At 39.9% G+C, this 22,157-nt stretch overlaps 1 protein-coding gene across 1 annotated transcript in view; it reads right to left on the minus strand.

Annotated features, from left to right (window-relative positions):
* IL1RAPL2 (interleukin 1 receptor accessory protein like 2) overlaps positions 1–22,157 on the minus strand; it is a 965,470-nt gene that overhangs the window by 785,994 nt on the left and 157,319 nt on the right. The window lies entirely within an intron of this gene.

The raw sequence follows: 22,157 nt of genomic DNA on the forward strand, positions 1-22,157 counted from the left end.
GATTTGTGAACCCTGCATCAAGCAAGCCTATCAGTGCCATTTTTCCAACACCGTTTGCTCACTTCGTATCCATTTGCACATTTTGGTAATCCTTACAACATTTCAAACTTTTTCATTATTATTATATATGTTATGGTGATCTGTGATCAGGGATCTTTGATGTTACTATTGTAATTGTGTTGTGGCACCACAAACCACGTCCATATAAGACAGCAAATTTAATTGATAAATGTGTATGTTTTCTGACAGCTCTGCTGACCAGCCTTCCCCCATCTCTCTCCCTCTCGTCAGGCCTCCCTATTGCCTGAGACGTGACAATATTTAAATTAGGTGAATTAATAACCTACAATGGCCTCTAAGTTTTCAAGTGAAAAGATGAGTCGCACATCTCTCACTTTAAATCAAAAGCTAGAAATGATTAAGCTTAGTGAGGAAGGCACGTCGAAAGCCCAGATAGGCTGAAAGCTAGGCCTTTTGTGCCAGTCAGCCAAGTTGCAAATGCAAAGGAAAATTCTTCAAGGAAATTAAAAGTGCTACTCGACTGAATAAATGAATGGTAAGAAAGCAAAGCAGACTTATTGCTGATATAGAGAAAGTTTTAGTGTTCTGGATAGAAAACCAAACGAGCCACAACATTACCTTGAGCCAAAGCCTAATCCAGAGCAAGGCCCTAACTCTTATCAATCCTGTGAAGGCTAAGAGGTGAGGAAGCTGCAGAAGAAAAGTTTGAAGCTCACAGAGGTTGCTTCATGAGGTTTAAGGAAAGAAGCTGTCTCCATAACATAAAAGTGCAGGGTGAAGCAGCAGGTGCTGACGTAGAAGCTGCAGCAAGTTACCCAGAAGATCTAGCTCAGATCATTAATGAAAGTGGCTATACTCAACAACAGATTTTCATTGTAGACAAAACAGCCTTCTATTGGAAGAAGATGCCACCTAGGACCTTCACAGCTAGAGAGAAGAAGTCAATGCCTGGCTTCAAAGCTTCAAAGGACAGGCTGACTCTCTTGTTAGGGGCTCATGCAGCTGGTGGCTTTAAGTTGAAGCCAATGCTCATATATTATTCCAAAAATCCTAAAGCCCTTAAGAATTATGCTAAATCTACTCCATGTATGGTCTATAAATGGAACAACAAAGTCTGGATGACAGCACATCTGTTTACAACGTGGTTTACTGAATATTTTAAGCCCATTGTTGAGATTACTGCTCAGAAAAAAGATTCCTTTCAAAATATTACTGCTCATTGACAATGCACCTGGTCAACTAAGAGCTCTGATGGAGATGGACAGCAAGATTAATGCTGTCTGCGTGCCTGCTAATACATTATTCTGCAGCCATGGATCAAGGAGTAATTTTGACTGTCAAGTGTTATTATTTAAGAAATATATTTTGTAAGGTTATAGATGCCAAAGGTAGTGATTCCTCTGATGGATCTGGGCAAAGTAAATTGAAAACCTTCTGGAAAGGATTCACCATTCTAGATGCCATTAAGAACAGTTGTAATTCATGGCAAGAGGTCAAAATATCAACATTAACAGGAGTTTGGAAGAAGTTAATCACAACCCTCACGGATGACTTTAAGCCCTGGTTCAAGACTTCAGTGGAGGAAGTAAGTGCAGATGTGGTGGAAACAGTAAGAGACCTAGAAATAGAAGTGGAGCCTGAAGATGGGACTGAATTGCTATAATCTCATGATAAAAGTTTAACAGATGAGATGTTTCCTATGGATAAGCAAACAAAGTGGTTTCTTGAGATGGAGTCTACTCCTCGTGAAGACACTGTCAAGACTGCTGAAATGACAACAAAGAATTTAGAACATCACATAAACTTTTTGGTAAAGCAGCAGCACAGTTTGAGAGGACTGACTCCAATTTTGAAAGAAGTTCTACTGTGGGTAAAATGCTATCAAACAGCTCCTCATACTACAGAGAAATCATTCATGAAAGGAAGTCAATTGATGCAGCAAACTTCATTGCTGTCTTATTTTAGCAAATTGCCACAGCTACCCCCAACTTCACTAATCACCACTCTGATCAGTCAGCAGGCAACACCCTCCACCAGCAACAAGATTACAACTAGCTGAAGGCTCAGATGATGGTTAGCAATTTTTAGCAATACAGTATTTTTAAATAAGTTATGCACATTTTTTAGACATAATGCTATTGCGCTCTTAATAGAGTACAGTATAGTGTAAACATAACTTTTATATGCCCTGGGAAACCAAAAAATTCATGTGACTCACTTTATTGTGATGGTCTGGAACCAAACCTGCAATATCTCTGAAGTATGCCTGTAATAATATTCACACTGACTCTGGCGATATAGGCAGAGGCCCTCTTAACCGAAACATAGACTCTTGAACGTAGTCAAGTCTTGGCTGATACAATATTCAGATACTGAATTTTGAAATTTTTCAAATGCCATTTTCTGCTTAGGAGTCAAAATCTGACTTTAAATATTTTAAAACCCAAATCATGGACTCTGGAGTTAAACTTGAATTCACAATCCCAGATCTGCCTCTCACTAGGTCTGTGACCTTGGGTGATTTACTTAACCTCTATCCCTCAGTTCCCAGGGCTCCAAAATGGGGAATTACTCACCCTATCTTGCAGGGTTTGGTTAGGCTTAGAAGTAACAAGAGAAAGCACCTAGCACAGTGGCTGGCTCGTAGTAAGCACACAATAAGAGTCGACTGCTTTCATTGTTTGGCTATCTCATAATGGAGAGGTTGTCAAATTCTTTTAGTATTTTAATAGTTTATTTGGACAGAAAACATCACTGGCCTGATTGTGTCTTTGTCTTAGTGCAATGATTCCAATTTTGGAGAAGGCTAACCAGCAATACTGAATTCTATAACCTGAGGCTTTGCTATCTAGTGTAGCAACCTAATTTATGGTTGTATTAGAGAATGAATCTGCCTCTTAAAGGCCTTCTATTGAACAAGAAAAATGCTGATTAGTATTATATGAAAGAAGGTTTCCAAAAGGAAGTAAGTTTATGAAATGCTGGTTTAAGCAAAATTAAACAAATTCCTTTACCATTAGATTTCTCAAAGTTTTTACTATCTTAACGTGTGGCAAATTTCCTCAACTGAACTACACTATGAAGCACTTCCCAATTTATTTGACCATGTAACCCCTTTTCCGAAAGAAATAAAATAAAACACTTACAGATATTAGTATTGCACAGAATACACTTTGGAAAACACTGCCCTTGTCATTCTAAGCCTTCTTTCAGTGGCATAGAGGGAAATAAAAGGACGCTGAGCTCTCACAAGTCAGCTATCCTTTATCATATAGGTTAAATTGCCTTGTATCAAATCATAGAGAAATACAAACTCATCTGGACATACTGTAATTCTTTTGTAGCAAATATTACTTTGGAGATTGAGGAGATAATTGCAACTTAGATAGCAGGATTTGGTATTTATAGAGAAATAAGAGATTTTAAATATCTGTAGAGGAGAGAAGAAATGGGAAGAACCACCCTCTGCCCCCAAGGTTTTTCATTCCTGGCTTTACCCTAAACATTGACCACCTTTGTTAAGATATCTTCCCCTTGCTGCCTCTTTCTGCCTAGGACAAGGGAAGGAGTTACAATTCCTGGGTTCTGATAGCAACTTTTTTACTGGAAGCGTGGGAGTACTTTCCTTCCCATCACTGCACAATGTGTAGATGAGGCCCCAGTAGCCTTCTCTACTCTTTGGGACAGCACATGAATATCCCCATTTCTTTCAGCTGCTCAGCCCTTCGAGAAAGTTCCAGTGTCTCTCTAGGCCCTCCTCTGTTTGTATTATTCACTACTTTTTACTCCCCATAATATCTATGGCAGTGCCTCACGACAATTGTCTCTTTTCTCAGGACAAAGGCACCAAAGAGATTGTTCTTAAAGAACTATAAAAATATTAAACACGGGCTGGCCCAGTGGCATAGCAGTTAAATGCGCACATTCCACTTCACTGGCCCAGGGTTTGCTCGTTCGGATTCCCAGTGCAGACATGGCACGACGTGGCAAGCCATGCTGTGGTAGGCGTCCCACATATAAAGTAGAGGAAGATGTGCATGGATGTTAGCTCAGGGCCAGTCATCCTCAGCAAAAAGAGGAGGACTGGCAGATGTTAGCTCAGGGCTAATCTTCCTCAGGAAAAAAAAAGAAAAAAGAAAAATATTAAACAATAATAATTTCCCCACAATACCTTTAGTTTGAATATCATTTTTGTTTACATCTTTCAAATGGGTCTAGGACACCCATTTCCTTGTCACAATTCTTACAACTTCCCTGTGAAATAGCTAGGGCAAAGTATTGTTACCCTTATTTTAAAAGGAAAATAAAACACAAAAAAGTAAGAAAAGTTTCTCAAGGTTATTCAGCCAGTTAATTTCAGGGATGGAATTAGAAACCAGGTGTCCTGATTCCCAGCCTAGTGTGCTCTCTGCAAATGCTACAAGAACCAGTCTTGTTCTTATGGAAGTGAGATCTCAGGCTGAGGTCAGCAGTACAGAGAAAAGTAGGAATTCAGTCAAATGCCTTCCCTGTCATGGTTCTCATATAAGGCAGACTTCTTCATTAGTCTTTTTGATGGGAATATCTGCCTGGATTTTGAAACCACTGTAGGAACTTCAGATTGTCATCTGTTTCAATGCTACTTGCGCTCTTAAGTCAGTGAGGATTCTGAAGATGACATCCTCTTTTTGTTAGGAAAGACAAAGCTCTAGAAGTTTCCATAGGACATGAGCAATTTGTTCACACAAATTATTCGCACAGACTGCTAAGTCCCAGCAGCAAGAGCTGCAGTGTGTTTGAGGTCCCAGGATAACCAGAGTAATTTTATAGTAGACAAACTTATACATACCCCATCACCTAGTGGTTCACAAAAACAGAATTTTCACTTCTGGAGAGATCCAAATAACAGAACAGGTCCTCAAGGTGAGGCCCAAAAAAGTCACAGTCACTCCCTTTTCTAATAACCCAATACATCACTTTTTACTGCTAAGATGTGTACATTGTGAAAGAAAAAAGACATATACCATAATAGCTTCAGATTTTGAGGAATTAAAATTTACTGGCAAGGAAAATGGTGCTATGACGTTAAAAGAAGAAAAACGCGGGGGCGGGGTTCTTCCTTCAAAGAATTTTTTTTTCCTCTATGAAAACAAACGGTTTCTTCTCAGCTCTGCTCAGCAATGAGGCTGCTGAAACTGGCTCTTTCCTCAGAATTGACTTGCTCCTAAATCTAGTTCTGGGGTCAAAATAACCTTATTTTTATCCAATTACATCAGCTCAGAATATGTGCTATGCAGCCCTGACGTAAGCCAGTCTGGGGAAGGAGCAGATTTTCCCCTCTGCCCACCATGCTCCACGCCGGAATGATCAAACTTTCAAATCCAAAGCAGGGAACCTCACTCCCAAATCCCCTCCCATAAACCACTTGACACATTTGGAAGAAAGGGTAGTGGGAAAATAAAGACCATGTTTCCATCGAGTCCCTGAGCTATTCCTCATCCAGCAACATCTGGATGTCCATAAAGAAATGGCCTTACAGCAGAGCCAGAAAGTCCTCATATAGGAGATGCGAAATAACTCAAAGAAAGAAAAGAGGAAAGGGAACACAATTACAGAGAAACTACTCTTTTTTAACTCAAGTGAAAGCAACTTATTTCAAGTATCCTTTTTCTGTTTAGAGCTATAAGGAAAAATATGCATGAATTCCTATCGCTGGGGAAATCTTTAGCACAGTCAACACTTCCATCTACCTATTCCCTCATGGAAACAGTACTTACAAATAGACACATATTTATGAAAACATAAAATTTTGATATCAAGGACAGCATAAACCCCTTCATGCATATCAAAACACACCTTGCTCTTTTTCTAAAACTGTTCTCAAAGTAAGCTTGCCTATTTCCATAATATCATGTACAAAAATCTCTGTCTCCAAGATGTAGGCATCCAAACATTTATCGCATTATGAACCCCATCACCCATCTTCCTCCCTCAGGAGTCACCGGGTAGGAAATCAACAAAATGAGTTAGAGGTAGAGATAGGAGCCCTGCTTATCTAATTAACCACCACCACCAAACTTGTTGAAAAGGGTGTGAATGGGAAAGGCAGGAGCTGCAGCAGAGAGAGAATCCTGCAGTCTGCTCTCAAAAGCCACTATCTTGTCATCACAGATTTATTTAATGATCCCTCCCTCCTCTGAACTTCAGCACCAATTAAACTCTGTGCCACACTCCCAACATTTCTATATTAGAGTGTGTTGTTCTCTGAAGGTGTCAAGCACTTTCATGTTATCTCTGGTATAAAATTTCAAACCACTGAAAAGCATGGAATGTCTCTCTACATTTTCCAATATCCTTTATGCTGCCTGTTACATGAGAGGTGGGCAGTAAACACCAGGTAATATTCCTATTAGTCCTCTAATATTTTTCAGTTCGAAACAAAGTTAATAAATTCATACCTGGTCGAACTTTCTCAAACACAGTTGACCCTGGCATGCATACAAGTTAGCCAGCGGCTGATGGCCCATCATGAATTTTACAGACTCTCTGAGATATTTTCGAGTACTGAAGATGAGCTGCAGCTCCAAGGCAAATCCTCCCATTGTTGATTAGTGGTAACAGTGAGGGGTGGTGACAAGAACACTGAACTGGGAAACAGCAGATTTACCTTAGAGTTGCAGCACTAACCAGTAGTGTGTTCAGGTGTTCATGGTAAGTCACTGAACCTGAATTTCCTCATCTGTATGATGGTGGAGGAGGAGGGTGATTAATACCTGCTGTTTTGAAAATTCAAATGTCGGCTATCACTTTCCCTGTACTCCAGTTCAACAGACATCCATTGATGTAATATGTGTTATCGCTAAGAGAGTCTGGCTAAAGAAACTATCATTTCTACTATCCAACTGTGCCTCCTACCCAAACAGCAATCATAGAACCTAAACAGCAGCTAATTAGTTTCTATAGTTTAGGTTTTGCAAATTAGACCCAATTATCATGACAAACATCGTCAACAAACATTGACTGTCTACTTTGAGTAGACTACAAACAGGTACACAATTTCTGCCTACAACCCATTTAACGTTCACTACAGAACATTTACTTATTCAACAATTATTTACTGAGCACATATTGTGTTCTAGCCCCTGTGCTATACACTGGGGATATGATGCTGAAGAGGACTGACATGGACCCTGCCCTCCTGAAGATGGAGTTCAGAGACAGAAAAGCAGAACCTCAGCCTCTCAATGGGCCTTATGGAGGGAACAGATCATTTAGTTCACTCCCAACCTGAATTGTGAACAATAAAAAGCAAATCTACCTCTGAAAACAATGGCAGTCCATAGCCTGAGCCACTCAAAAAGCCTACACGTGGCCATAACAGCTGGAACAACAGAACTCCTCAGTGGCCACTCCCATCGTGGCTTAGTTCCCCAGCTGGACAATGTGAAATGTAAAATATGACTTCCAATCACTCTGAATTAAGAATCGAGGTCTTAACAGCCCCAACATTTAATGAGGCAATGAGCTCTCAAAATTTTAATGAATTTGCTCAGGAGAAATAATATGAGACTGGTTTAGTCACAGTTACTTTACAATCTTGCCCCTCTTGGGTATTTATTACAGCAAATTTCCTTCATTGATGGGTGGGAACCAATTTAAAAGATTCCTGATACTTAAGAAAATCCCTTCGGAGTTTTTTTTTCTTTTCTCTTTGCAGGAGTTTGGAGGTATCCTTTAAATAAATTAAAATAAAATGAAGATTAAGCAAGCTGATTACCATGGCCAGGCCCCAAATCACCGATTTTATTCTAACAACTCCAGGACTCTTCTCTTAAGCTCCATAACTATCAGTCATTCTTTTCTTTGTTTTTACTGCTACATTTCCCCCTTCTCCAGTGCTATGATCCACTGTCTAGCCATCTTTGATCTGTCTCTCCTATCATACCACTAAAAATGGCTATGAAAGTGGTCTGAAAGCCATAAAATGCTGTAACAATATTAGTGGTGTGTTCCTTTATTCAACAAAAATGTGCTTAGTGCCCACTCTCTGCTGGAGACACTAGGAGTCAGGCCCTCACATCGCCTTGCACAAATGGCTGCCTTTCCCTCCTAGGTACCCAAATGCTCCTCTGTACCTCTTATGTCTTGTTGTCACCTTCTATAAGCTCAGGGAGGAGAAGAGATAATACATGTGGCCCACAAATCCTTCAGTAAAGAAGTCTAAGACATCCTTTATTCTGTCGTCCAAAGATTCCTAGTAAATAACCACCATCGAATCAGGGATCAGGATCCCTGGTTCCTAGTTCCAGCTGACACACACCTGGTGCCAGAGACTCTCCCACCTGGCCCCAGAATCCTCCTCTGCCAAGTGAGCTGATCTCTAATTTCCATTCCAGCTCTGCTATTCAAGAGCTCTCTGATATTTTATCTAACCCCATTTCACCGTGTATACCAGAAATAATTCCAGAGCAGTATTTCCAAACATATGTTGCTATGGTCTGAATGTTCGTGTCCCTCCAAAACTCATATATTGAAATCCTACTGCTCAATATTATGGTAGAAGGTGGGCCTTTGGGAAATGATCAGGTCATGAGGGTGCAGCCCTCATTAATGGAATTAGTGCCTTTATAAAACAGGCTCTACAGAGATCCCTTGCCCCTTCTGTCATGTGAGAACACAGCAAGAAGGTACCAGCTATGAAACGCCAAAATGCTACCATGCCAATACATTTATCTTGAACTTTCCAGCCTCCAGAACTTTGAGCAATAAATTTCTGTTGTTTATAAGCTACCCAGTCTGTGGTATTTTGTTATAGCAAATGGACGTCTTCCTGAACAGACTAAGACATATGCTCTTAAGGAACACTGGTTCCACAGGATGTTAATAGGTTTTGCATGCAAAAATGTTTCTGTGGTAAGCTGGGCATACTGATTTAAGAGCTCAGGCTCTGGAAACAAACTGCTTCAGTTGAAGTCTCAGCTCTGTCCCATATGAGCCGTGTGACCTTGTGCAAATTACCTTATCTTTCAGTGCTTTGATTTTTCCCCTCCAAAAAAAGGAGGATGATGAAAACTTTCATAGGGTTTTCATGAGGATTAAGCATGTCAGTATATATTATCACTTAGAACAGTGCCTGGCACACACAGGGAGGATTCAATAAACGGAAGCTTCTATTATTGGTGTCACCTCATCATTGTTATTCAATGTATTCAAGAAACTTAGAAAAAATAAAGCTTATAACAATTCTATACTGTAGGACTTCTCATTCTTCAATGTGCATATGGCTTCCCTAGACAGAACTGCATTTCCCAAAATTATTTAACCACAGAATTCTCCTTCTCATGTTCCCACCCCTACCCAGAACATATTGAGATACTTGTGTCAAGTGGAATAGACTTTGGAAAACTCTAGGGGGCCAGCTTGGTGGCGCAGCGGTTAAGTGCACACCTTCTGCTTCAGCGGCCCAGGGTTTGCCGATTTGGATCCCAGGTGCAGACATGGCACCACTTGGCAAGCCATGCTGTGGTAGGTGTCCCACATATAAAGTAGAGGAAGATAGGCATGGATGTTAGCTCAGGGCCGGTCTTCCTCAGCAAAAAGAGGAGGATTGGCAGCAGTTAGCTCAGGGCTAATCTTCCTCAAAAAAAAAAAAAGAAAGAAAACTGTAACAAAGGGTTAAGAGATCTTGGTTCTATCCTGTCCCTGCTACTAATTATATGTGACTGGGGAAAAAGTAACTTAATATCTTTGTTCCCCGATCACTCTTGTAAAAGTGAGAGATGAACAATCTTACTGAAGGTCATTTGTGATGTTGAAAATTCAAAAATACTATGATAGCTCTCTTTAAGACCATAGGGGTTTAATTGTTCCCATTTGATAAACTATGAAATGTCTCACCGTTTTATCATCCAAAGTCTTCCACAGAAAAATTTCTAGCAACACTAAACAAGTTATAGGTTAAGCAGCCCTGAGAGGTCATGAAAAATTAAAAATAGGAGAAGTCCATGAGAAAAACCCAAAGTCAGAGCAGTTAGAAATTGCTTAAAAGTAGAAATACAGGCCTTAGAACTCAAAAGGCCTTCAGATTTAGTCCTATAGCCCTCTCTTAGAGAGGAAGAAACTGAGGCCCAGAAAGAGAAAGTGACTAGCCTAAGGTCACATGGAAAGTTGTTCACGTGTTCCACTTCTTCATAAAAAGTGCTGGCAGAATATAATGAGAGACCTTCAATTCTCAATCCAGCACTGCAGTGATGAACATTTATATACCCACTCCAGTTTAATGCTAGAAAATTGTGGGAGTGACTCATGTGATGAAGATTGACATTCCTCCTGGTATTCTGGTCTTAGGGGGAGAAAAGAGAAAGTGAGATTCAGAGCCAAAAAGAGGTTACTCTTTCCAGGAGTGTGTGTGTGTGTGTGTGTGTGTGTGTGTATCTGTCTTTATTTTTATTCTCCTCCTTGGTTCAATTTCAGCTCATGAAGCCTAGCATTGGAGAGGAAGTTTAGTAACAAATAAACTGTTTATTTAGTAACAAACAAAATGCAAGGACATTTTTGCCTAGAACTTCTAAATTTGAAGATTCACAGCTTTTGGGGACTCCTCTGACTCTTTGCTTACCCACTAGGTTCCTTACTTCTTCTTCATTGGTTGTTTCTCTCTAGGCCCCGCTGTTAAAAAAAAAAAGAGAGAGAGAGAGGAACTGAGAGGGGGAGGGAGGGGGGGAGAGAGAGAGAGAGAGAGAGAGAGAGAAGCTATTCCTTTGTCCTATACTAAGGCCTAATTCAACATTCTGGTTCAACCTCACGACTAGCCCTGTAACCTTTCTAAACGTCACTTTCCCTAAATGTAAAATAGAGATGCTAATAACACCCATATAACAGGGTGATTGTGAAGATTAGATGAGTTAACGCATTTAAAAGGTTTAGAGCAGTGTCTGGCACATGGTCGTTATGCAATAAATGGAGACCACTGGCTTCCTTCCGTACTTTCACACACTGGTGCTGCAGTGTAAGTCAGCACTGTCTCGTGAAGGACCATTTTTCTATAGGAATCACAGGCTCTTAAAGTGTGAATTACATTCCTAGAAATTTGTCTTAATGAAAATAAACAAACTACTGTTTAAAGGTTACAGAGAGAGACAGAAGGAAATATATCAAAATGTTATCAGATGTTCTCTCTCACGTGTGACATAAGGGATTATAATAGGTGATTTTTACAGTTTTACAGTCTTCTTTATACCTTTCTTTACTGTTTGAAGTTTTTAGAATGAGCACGTTACTTTTATAACAGAAGACAATAAAGTAGTTTTCCTTGTGAAAAAAATGTTTAAAGAATCATTCCATTCCCCAACTGATCTTTGTCTTAGTGATTTTCTTTTTTGTTTTTTTTTAAAGATTGGCACCTAAGCCAACAACTGTTGCCAATCTTTTTTTTTTTTTCTGCTTTTTCTCCCCAAATCTCCCCAGTACATAGTTGTATATTTTAGTTGTAGGTCCTTCTAGTTGTGCTATGCGGGACACCACTTCAATGTGGCCTAATGAGCAGTGCCATGTCCGTGCCCAGGATCCGAACTGATGAAACCCTGGGCTGCTGAAGCGGAGCCTGTGAACTTAACCACTCGGCCACGGGGCTGGCCCCAGTGATTTTCTTTTAATCATTCACCATTCTGAGGGCAAATGGCAGAACCCATTCCATAAGTCTGGTTCCTGTTTATTGCAACAAAATTCATGTAACGATTCTGGTCACCTTTTATGTGTTTTGGTCTCTCTTAGGAGGAGGGTGAAGGCATGGAAAATAAAGAGACAACAAGTTGAAAAATCACTACGTTGAGCCACACGGCACAGACCAAAGCATTCCCAATAAATAGCCATGCAGATGAACACTCCATCATGAATAGAGACTCTCCCCCAGCATCCATCCTTTTCTTCCCCTCACCCAACCTGCTCCCTGGGTAAGTTAATACCCCAATGTCAGCATTAACTCTCCTAGCTTTGGTCAGGTTGTGTCACAACCCTAGAATTACTTAAACATAGGGGTTTTTTTGTATTTATTATTGAATTACAGTCTGATGAGGGAGACCACTGCAAGCATGCAGCACCATAAAAATTCTGTGGAGTGCCAGCTTCCCCAGCCTGTTGTGTCCTTCAGACAGCACTGACAAATGGAGCAGTCTGTAGAGAGCTCCTCCTGGTGACATGAGTTACCTTGCCAACTAGGGCTCATTACAAAACATGGACCATTGCATTGGGCTGGAACAGAAGGCAATTTTCAATTCATTTATAACTCATGCCACTCACTTGTTCAACCTCAGCTCTTAAGGGGATGGCTTTGCAAACAGAAGCCCCCTTGGCCATATAAATTGGCTGTAAATTTATCTTTAACCGTCACTAAAGCATTTTAGCTCTATTTGTTTGTTTTTCATTACAATTAGAAATGGTACACCTTTCTGACTTGAAATTTACATGTAGTTCTTAAAAATTAGATTACCAGAATCATATGCCAAAATCACATTGCAAACCACAAGGCATATTCCTCCTTTACAGTCACCATTTAGATATTTAGCACATGCGGAAAAATGCAGCTTGAGTGGTTATTGTTTTCTCAAATTTTATTCCAAAAATCAACAGTCTAGCTAACAATTGTTCCCCTTTTCAAATATTTTCTACTGCAGGCAAGTAACAAATGCATTTATAAGCTACAGACTAAAATTATCCCATTGACAGGGGATAACAACTAGTAAACATTATTTAGTTATACTCAATTAAAAAAAAGAATTTCACGTGCTACAGTGAGATTGGGAAGGGCATCTCAAGAAGAGCTGGGAAGGGAGTCAACGTTTACTGAGCCACCTATTATGTGTCACGTGCATTTACACACATTGTCTCATTAATCCCCACAATGGTTTAAAGAAACTATTGTTCTCCTTATTTTACAGAGGAGAGGATTGAAACCCAGATGAGTCACCCACCTTAACTCATGGGGCACAGCGCGAAGCATGAAGAGCCAAACAGTAAAGCCAGGCTTCTCTAACATTAGAACCCAGGCTCTTCCCAAGATTGTAAATAATGATGATGACGATGATATTAATAAAATACTGACCTGTATATATCTCTCTTCCATTATTTAAGTAGGGCTTGTAAGTTTGGGAGGGGTCTCACCTGCCTAGGGAAAAATCTCAGACTGAGTGAAAGCTCCTGGTAATCTTTACCTCAAAACCACGATGAAGCAATACCACAAAACCTCAAATATTTCGAAAGCATTATCAAATACCTGCTATTTCCCCTACCATCTGCTTTCAGGAGAAAGTAACTTTTCTTTCTCAGCAGGTAGGATGGGAACAATTTGCATATAATTGTTGTTGATTCTATTGCTCTTATTTGTTGCTATGTACACTACTAGGCCCCAAAACTCTCAGAGAAATGCTCTAGGCTTTATCCACTACTTTTTCTCCAGAGGCAAGCCCATCTTAGAGAGATTTGCCCAAGATACTTGCCCAAGGTCTCTCTGAAATGCAGAAATGGAGCTAGGGTCTTTGTCTCCCAAGTGCAAGGCTGGTTGTGCATCTAGGTGAAGCAGACTATGCCTACCTTTCATGATTCAGATCTACCAAGCAAGCTGTGATGCCCAAGCTTTCCTTCCATACAAAGCACTGCCAACTGCACGCTGATTCTAAAATTCTATGTAGACTCTAATTGGTAGAAGACTTTGATTACTGTTTCATACTTGTGTAAAACCTCTCCTTTTCCAAGCTCATCACATCTGGTTCCACCACACTCTTCCCCTCCTTCTATTGATTTCTGGTCACTTCCAAGATTCGCTGAGAACAATTACACCTAGTTCACAGACCTCCTCTCAACTCAATGCTAACATAATCTTGCATAGCTTTCAAATCCACATGAATCAAATTTCTAACATCCTCGTCCTCAACCTTTGGCTCTTTGCATCTGAATCTCCGGTGGAGCTTATTAAAAAACAACTTTTCTAGATCCTACTCAGACCTCCCAATCAAAATTTCCCATGGTAAGACCCCATGAGTCATTTGTAAAAGCTCTCTAATTGATTATAATATCCAACCAAGTTCAAGAACTGTCCTAGCCTCACAGTTTGAGCTACTCAACACAGCGGCCTTCCCCTCCACTCTACCTAGTCACTCCTATCCAGAAAGACTCCATGAAATCATTAGGAATTGTCCAATATCTTAAATCTTAAATGTAAATCTCCTATTCTCTGACCACAATCTCCCAGCACTCAAGCTCCCTCATTCCCTTAACTTGCCTATCACCTGATCTTCACTTTTGAGATCTCCAGACTCATTGATTCATCACTTCAACCATGCTTTGGTCAATATCCCCAACCTTCTAGGTTCTCTTGTCTGGGGATACAAAGAAAAATAAGACATCGCCTGCTACCTCCAGAAGTACAGAGTATCAAGGAGGAGCCAAAAATGTAAATAAATAATCACAGTACTATATGAGAAGTGTCACTCTATCACAGAAGTCTTCCCTATAACATCCTCTATCATTCTCTAGCTCTTTCTTCTACTTTATTTTCCTTCATATTACTTTTCACCACCTGACATTCTATTCTACATCCATTTATATATTGTTTCTTGTCTGTCTACACACTATAAGGTAAAATTCAAGGGCATAGGACTTTGTTTTGTTCACTGCTCTGTTCCCAGTGCCTAAAACAGCGTCTGGCACAGAGTTGGTACTCAATAAACTGTTGTTAAGTGAATGGATAAAATGAATAAGTGCTATGACAGAGATACACAAAGGAAGTACAAAGGGAAAATGAAGACCTATCTAGGGATGTAGGGTTAGTATTTGTGTGTGTCTGTGTGTGAGTGAGGGACTGTGTATATGAGAGAGAGCCAGATTGAGAGAGAGAGAGAGTATGAGAACAACTCAGATTAAATAACCCTCCCTAGGCTGGGTTAAGTACCCCACCTCTGGGTGTCCATAGGACCATCTGTATGCCTCTAATCTTACGCTTATTTTTATGACATTTCATTTATCTGTTTATCGCTCTCCCCTAGCATATGTGATATCTACAGGAGTAGGCACTACGTTGCTATCTATATCCCAAATGCCTAGCATAGTGGCAATCACAAAATAATGCTCAATAAATGTTGCCTGAAAAATAGTGAAACAGTGATTGGTTATTTTAAAAATAGTGATAGCCCAGTAACGGTTAAAATTTTAAGCTATTATCAGCCCTAAATTCTACATTGCCTAGACACATGACCTTGGGCAAGCTTCTTAGCCTCTCAGAACCTCAGTTTTCACTTTCCCCACAGGGGTTCTATAGGCATTAAGTGAGATAACATAATATATGCACAATATCTAGCTTAGCATCCAGCACATGATAGGTTTTAACTATATGCTAGCGTCTATACTAAGAGCCATTTTCATGAATGGAAGTAAAGCACTTTGGAACAGATATTGATAGGAGAAGGATATGAAATCACGATAGGTTTTAACTATGTACTAGCATCTATACTAAGAGCCATTTTCATGAATGGAAGTGAAGCACTTTGGAACAGATATTGATAGGAGAAGGATATGAAATCACTGGGGAGCTTAGTGAGGCATCTCTGAGAGTGGACAAAGTCCTGGGAGAACAGTGGGATTGGCCCCATCCCAGTCTTTGCACCACAGTTACTGGTACCTGAACAGAAAGGCTCTGTGGATAAGAAATAGGCAACGGCATACGGTGACTGTCAAAAGGGAAAAGAAAAAAGAAAAACAGCCCACGGTTGGCACTGACCTTGAACCAGGCCATTTTATTGTGGATAAAAGAACTAAGAGAAAAGTATTTCATTAAGACCCTGACACATCAAGTGCAGTATTAATGGGCTGCTTCCAAAGAGCAGACGTCAAAGTAAATGCCCTCTGCTCCCGGGGAGCTGGAAGTCGACAAATTGTAGTGCATTCTGATGAGGAGCTGAGCCAGTCAGAGCCTTATATAAAATGCTGGAAAATCCCAGGTGACAAATCATACTAAGCAACATGGAGGCATGCATGACATTTGCTTCTGCAAACTAAGCAAAGCTCTCTCACAGATAACATCAAGCCAGCTTCTGAGTAGTTTGCTTTGCCAGAGTTGCTGCTTAGGTTCATCTTTCCTTTTGAAAGAGATAAGAGGTAAGTGTTACAGTAGCTGCAACACGGTAGAACTGCTGAGCTATGGGAATGGGTATCTTTTAAAGTCAATGGTATTCAAAATGCTAACAGTGGGGATTGGCTAGCGGAAGAAAAAGGAGTAAGGATTGTGAAACGAAAGGCAGAGGCAAGGTCAGACATCGAAGGCAGAAGAAAGAAGAATCTGGATAAGGAGGGAGAAAGCACTCACATTCAAAGCCCAACTATTTTACAATAATTGAAACAATCCAGCCATCTTTCCCCCCCAAGAAAACACTAACATAGGCTAAATTAATACAGGGACATAGTACCTAGCAGTTATAATTATAATGGAACTGGTCTGTCTTAGGATTAGATTTTATATTACTCAGTAGCTATTATCTAATTTTTTCAAGTCTAAACTACTTACTACTTCAAGAAAAAGAGATAATCCTCGAAGTTCAGGCTCTTCTCCACTTATAGCATAGTGCTAGACATAGAAGAGATGCTCAATAAATAGGTTGTCTTGTTAACATCAATGTCAGTTTTCCATTTTTGGTCTTTTTCCTCTTTCTCGCAATTTCTCCTTCTGCCTCTGCTCTGGTTATTGCTTAGCCTTTCTGGGGGTCATCAGGGATAAGAGATTTCTGAGGATAATTCTAAATTTTTAGAGATGTCCACTAGATAAAGATGTCAAAGAAGGTATAAAAAGAAGTACTAGATAACTCCAGAGTAAAGATGAGAAGACTTAATGCCCCCGCACATGTACTAAAAGGGAAATGACAGTATTCAGAGAACAGAGGAGAGAGATAAAGAGAGAGCGAGAAGAGGAGAGAGGAGAGCAAGCATGAAGGGGGAGGGGATAATCAGAAAATACATGAAGGGTGACGTGTGGAAAATCCATAGTTACCTAAAATTTACTTTCTTCTCAGAGGCTTCTGCTATCATTAACCATATATTGAACATGTTTTAGAATCTTTATATTCATTTCACCATCACCACTCCTCTGCAAAGTAGGCATTATCATCATGCCCTTTGTATAAATGAGGAGACTAGCAACAGTCTCTGTCCCTATATCTTGTTACTTCACGTTCATACTGCCTTAGGGGAGAAGAAGCAATAAGAACAATGACCTGGCCTTCGTATCAGATATTACCTACCTCAGAATGCAAGCTATAGAAGAAAACACTGCCCTCTTCCCTCTTAATTTCAATATGGCTCTCTAGAGATAAAATCATTCAGTAAATCTGGAACAACCCCGTTTCAATACCCCCACTACTGCATGAATCCAAGAGACACTGAAGACACGTCCTTTGAAATATAATCAATATAAGATTATGCAGTAAAGCTATCCCAGGAAGTACCTTTGTATCTTGTCACCTAGTTTCAGCATAAAATATTATTGTAAATAAAATCCACCTTCCGGTAACTAAAATGGGCATAACATTAGGCAATATTCCTAGGATTTATTGGCAGTTGGGGAAGGGGGCAAATCAGTAAATAGAATGGGGCTAGAACTTGAGTATCATGGTAATATTAAAGCAGCAACCAGAGTTTGTCTTTTATAGGGTTAACCTTTCCAAATCTTTTCAAAACTGGCCAGATCTACTTGGAATGTTTCTCAATACAATTGTCCACCCTTGCCAAGAAAGGTTCCTATTAAATGCAAGGGGATAAAATTTGCTGGTTGTAGCATGTTTTCTTCTGAACAGATTAAGAGCTGTTCAATAGAAGCATAATAGAATGTGTAAATCTAGTATGACTTGGGAGCAGTGTCTCTGACATTGAAGATACAGAGCTGTCATAGCGGAGATAACCCGTACATTGAACAGTAGAAATTCCGGCAGAGATAATGCATCTTCTGACAATAAAAACAGATTTAAGCCAAAATAAAACACCAAACACCTCATAAAAACAGCCACCAGCAGCCACCTTCTCAGCATAAGTTAAAAATTCAATAGGGATCATTGCCAATTAAACAGGCAGCCTTGACATTAAAGCTGTATTGTAATAAATAAAACTGAATCCTGATATTGGTCTTGTGATGGGGAAGTGTGTAAGCAGAATACCTTCCTGTTCCATTGGGCTTAGAAAAGAGTCAGTTGACCTTGGTTTATAGAAATAAACCTGGACAACTGGGTTGGTTTCTCCATCTAATGACTGGTCACTTTTAGCAATCTGTTTCCAGAGAAAACACTTCTCATTGACTCTGAAGAAAGTATAGAAAGTTCTGGTAAGTTCTGGAGGTATAACTTCCAAGTCTACCAACTCCACATTTCTCCTTATATCAGATTATATAACTCATCTACCTGCCCGCTCACACACATTAAGACTCAAATGAGAATTCACACAGAGAAATATTTTCTACTACTTCAATGCTAATTTGCTCTGTTTTCCTATACAACCCAGTTTCTTGGATGGCTTTTAAAAATTCTTTCGAAGAAATATTTGCACTTGCACCAAGCTGTGGAGGAAATTTTCATTCCCAGATCCCAGAATGAAATTTTCCTGAAGCCCAGAAGAGCTCCTACTACTCCTAGCAACCTCTTTATCACATACTCCTCTGTGAGATGAAGAAATGTCATCTCTGAATCCACAGCCTCAGTGGCTGCTAAGGGAGGGCATCTATATACCATTCATACTTGGGACTCAAATAGGACTGCCATAAACCATGGAACCTATTCCTGACCCTTTACCTTAGCAACTGCCAGCCTGTACACTTAAACACACTGAGACGGAAATGAGTAAATCTGAGAATGATCATATTGAAATCATTACCAATACTCCAGGGGCCAAATTCTCCTTTTCAACTGAGTAAGATACACAGCAAAATAAATGTGGAGCTAATTCACATTTACAAGAATGAAAGTCTAAAGAAAGGGACTAACTTGATGGTTCAGGCTGTCAATATTATAACAGAGAAACAACTAAAAAATGACTAAAGACAGAGCAAAAGTTTGACTACTACATAAATATTAAAATAATCAATGTCCCTTAAACTGAACTTCTCAAGAAGGGCTATAAAAATCAGTGAATATTAGCATGAATACGTAAGCTTTATATAGCAACACAGTTGCTATACAAAGCTCCCCATCCCTAAAATTTTATGCCTACAATATCCAGGGTATCTGACTTCAGGCTCTTCTCTCCTCTATAGATGATAATCTCCTATTGATGCCGCTTACCTGACTTGGTATATACTGGAAGGGAAAGATGATGAATAACATTAGGTATTATAATGGTGTGGCAGACTGCTGGTTGCCCCTTGAAATTTTTTCTTTCCTTCATTTTAGTAATAGAACCCCTCCCTAGTTCTAGCCAGACACGTGCTGCCCAGTTAGAAACTACCTTTCCCAGCTTTCCTTACAACTAGGTGTGGCTCTGTGAGTAGCCAAAAGGATATAAGCAAAAGTGATGTGTCTATCTTCTGCTTCAGATCCTTAGAAGTGAAAATACTTGGGGGCCGGCCCAGTGGTTAAATTCACATGCTCTGCTTCGGCGGCCCAGGGTTTCACTGGTTCAGATCCTGGGCACGGACATGGCACCGCTCATTAGGCCATGCTGAGGTGGCATCCCACACAGCACAACCAGAGGCACTCACAACTAGAATATACTACCACGTACTGGGGGGCTTTGGGGAGAAGAAGAAGGAAAAAAAAAGAAGATTGGCAACAGATGTTAGCTCAGGTGCCAATCTTTAAAAAAAAAAAGAAAGAAAGAAAGAAATGAAAATACTTGACTTATACACCCTTTCTTTCTTCCTTCCCGTGGGCTGGAATCCAGCTGCAACAGTGATCCAGTTTTGACCATGCAGACAAGGGGCACTGCTAGGTCACAATGGAGTCATAAGATGAAAGGAATCTAGGCCCTTAAGGTATCCCATAGAGCAAAGCTGCCCCATCCAGAGAAATCAAAGAGAAAGAAACTTCTATATTATTTAAACCACTATCTTTTGGGGGCTCTTTGTGACAGTATCTTAACCTACATCCTAAGTAATACCGGTGAATTGTTTAAAAACATTTGCTGTAGGAACAGATAGACTGGTTTGGATTCTTGGCTTCCACGTCACTAGCTACAGGTCTTTGAGAGAGTCCCTGAAACACGCCGAGCCTCAATGCTCCCATCTGTAAAATGGCGCTAATAACGTGCTAGGACTATTGTAAAGACAATGCATGTAAAGCTCTTAACACACTGTCTGTCTCACTTTAACTGTTTAATGTTGCCTATAGCTAAACAAAGAGTGGCTCAATGAGATGGAAAAACGAAAGAAATTCTGGCAAATTAATAAATGGGAGTTTCTCTGGATAACAAAAAATTCTAAGACAAGCAGAGAAAGCTTTGCTTTAAGATTTCCTACCATTTTTGTGCCATTACTGGGAAGCTTCTCCAGGGACTACATTTCTTTGTGACACGTTGCAAACGACGTGGAAGTCCTATTCTATGGAAATCTCCTAGGAAAAGAGTCTCCAAATGCATGGGAGATTCTGTTCACATCAAATAGGATTCCATAGAATGTGCAGATAAGAATAAGTCAGCAAAGATCTGACCTGTTTAGATGGCAAATCATTAGCACAGGTAAATAGCTTCCCGAACACCTGGGAGATAAAAATGTACCACAGAAGCAACCCAAGAGAAGTCTGCTTCTCCAAAGGTCAAGCCCTTGTCAGAAGTCAAAATTCATGACACATGAAAAAAGTAGGAACATGTTGTTCAGCTGGGACCGGGGCAGCTACATTATGTTGTTTTTCACTTTGCCAATTTCCAATGCCGGAGAGTGCTCCATAGAAGCAGAGAAGGGGAAAAAGTATCAAGTCTTTTAAACGAAATGGTGTTAAGAGAAACACTGCAATCAAGATACAAAAACATTGTCCAGTGAGACTTATTGGAACATAGCAGCCCAGAGAGCCCAAATAATATTATAACACCACCACATCTGCAACAAGCATCCTCTTCCTAGTCACTCTGGCAAGTGGCTTACTCACTTTCTGCATATGAGGCCTTGTTTCTGTCACAGAGAGATATCACAGTGACAAATTCTAGCTTGAGTTGTGCCATGATTACATAGGCACCAGCATCATCCCTGGATTTCTTAAAGTGGCAGTGACTTGTCAGAATTACAGAGGCTGTCACTGGCGATTGTCCAAATAGTCGGATAAATAGAAAATGGTTTAGGTATCCCCAGAAATAACACAAGGTAAGTAATCCTGGGATGTGCTAGGAAAGCATGAGCAAATACGGTTTTTCTTGAGATTTGTTTGATGTTCCTATTTTTTGATATCTACCTGTAAGATCCTACCTGACTTTGTTTACTGGCCTGTGGACTACTCTTTCTACATCTACTTAATCTATATTCATTAGAGGGAGAAAAACACTTTTATTCTTATTTTGAAATAAAAAAATCATTTTTTATCATTTTCACTTAGTCTTTGTTCATATTGAAGAAGATACAGGAGTCACTAAGACATCAGGTACCAAATATTTTTTCCAAGTGTCCATTTAACTGCCATCTAACTCTTCTCCCTCCCAACTCTAGTGTTCTTTCTGGTACCATAATCTCCTACCTCCACCTTTTCTCTCCCACGTCTCAGAAGACTTCTTGTTTTTTTTTTTTCGCCTTCACGTTATCACTCTTCTTTTTTTTTTTTACCCTCCACTCACTATTAAGCAAACAAACAAAAAATTGGATTAGTAGTAAGAGTTATAGAGTCAGACAAACCTGGCCTGATCCCTAATTTTTCCTGTATATTCCTGGGCAACTCATGTAACCTCCCTATGCATAGTTCCTTCCTTTGTAAAATGAGGGTGATAATAAAGTATCTACATCACTGGGTTGTTGAGAGGATTAAATGAGATATTATTAGATGTACAGCACCAGGCACCATGTTTGGCTTCATTATTCTAGACATTCTGCTTTCCTAAACATTCTGAGCAAGCAGGATGCTCTGGACACTATGTGAACCCCCAATCTCACCTTTAGTGTGACTCTACCATTTTCCATCTTATGTACCTCTCTCCTATCCTAATCCTTTCTTTTT

The sequence above is a fragment of the Equus quagga genome, chromosome 10 (assembly GCF_021613505.1).
Source record: "Equus quagga isolate Etosha38 chromosome 10, UCLA_HA_Equagga_1.0, whole genome shotgun sequence".
Taxonomy (NCBI): Eukaryota; Metazoa; Chordata; class Mammalia; order Perissodactyla; family Equidae; genus Equus; species Equus quagga.